Genomic DNA, 1,498 nt, shown 5'->3' on the forward strand with positions numbered 1-1,498 from the left:
TTTTGTTTTGTTTGTTTGTGTATGCATGGTTGGGTTCGCAAGTCTGTATGATTTTTTTCTTTGTGTGTGTGTGTATGTGTGTACAATATATTTATGTGCATCCCCATAAATTATCCATAGGCTTTTCACTCAAAGTCTAACACTTAAGACCAAGTATTAGACACTGTACACATGCAAATACTAAGTGCTATTGCAAAAAAAAAGCTGACATTTCCTTATAAACAGCGAATAACCATTTACAATGCAAAAAAATTCTCAATAAAGCTGTTTTCACTGGTATATCTTTCTGTTTCTGTTGTAAGACAATGGGATGAATATGAAATAGTGACTAAAAAGCGGCCCATTAAGACTACATAACCAGCTCTCCCTTATGTTAATCTGCACAAAAATCCTGATTCATAATCACGACGTCGTCTAATGAAATCAAATACACATAAGATAAAGAAAAGGCTGTGCTGTGATTTCGGCTATATTTGCATGTAAAATAGAGTTGGAAGCGACAGAATATCTTTTTTAACTGAAAGCGCTGCTCCTCTCAGCCGCTCGCTGAACAGAGCAGATGCAGAGAGAAGTGTGTGAGCGCTGGGAAAGAGACCTCGTGCTCGTGCGGCAGTACCGGCGAGTCTCAGAAACTAAATAAAGTTTGTCCAAGAAATCGCTAGATTTGTCTCTAGCCGCTTTTTTGGGAAAAACAAAAAAAGTCGCTAAAGGGGTCTGAAAAGTCGCTAAATCTAGCGACAAAGTTGCTAAGTTGGCAACACTGTGTCCACGCTCTTACGTTAGCTCTCTCTGCTTGACTGCTGCGTCACTTGGTTAGGTTGCGCTGCGTTCAAAAACAAACAGATATTTATTTAACAAAAGACAAGTTATTTCGAGTCATTTAACTCAAGTCCGAGTCAAGTCTCAAGTCATGAATATCAAGTCAAAGTCAAGTCAAGTCTTTTATGAATATTTGTCAAGCAAGTCTCAAGTCATAAAATTTGCGACTTAAGTCTGACTCGAGTCAAGTCATGTGACTCAAGTCCCCCACCTCTGATTTTTGGCATAGACAAAGTATGTTGATGGTACAAGTTATTTGACAACACGCTTCAGCAGACTAATCAAATGATTAGTGATTACTAATACAATATCATTTTGACATAACTTGTTGAAATAATAATAATGAATTAAATAATAATAATGAAATAATTGCTAAGTTAATTAACAGTATTTTTAGTACTTAATTGTCACATTATTTTGGCATTTTCTACAGCATGGTGATATGAGTAATATTTTTCTTGTACATTTTTACACAGTTGTGGTATTCTGTATTCATCAGGCTTACCATTCAATCCGATTACAATTATATGAAAATTAATTGTAAGAAAGAACATTTTATTTAAATTGAAAGTCAGCCACTAACTACAAATTATTACAAAAAGGTTTCAAACTATATTTAGACATGAACCAATGCTTGGCAAAAGGGTAAACTTTATGCAAAATAATTTTTGCACATCAA

This window comes from Sinocyclocheilus rhinocerous, unplaced genomic scaffold (assembly GCF_001515625.1).
Source record: "Sinocyclocheilus rhinocerous isolate Xijiao unplaced genomic scaffold, SAMN03320098_v1.1 scaffold2306, whole genome shotgun sequence".
Lineage (NCBI taxonomy): Eukaryota > Metazoa > Chordata > Actinopteri > Cypriniformes > Cyprinidae > Sinocyclocheilus > Sinocyclocheilus rhinocerous.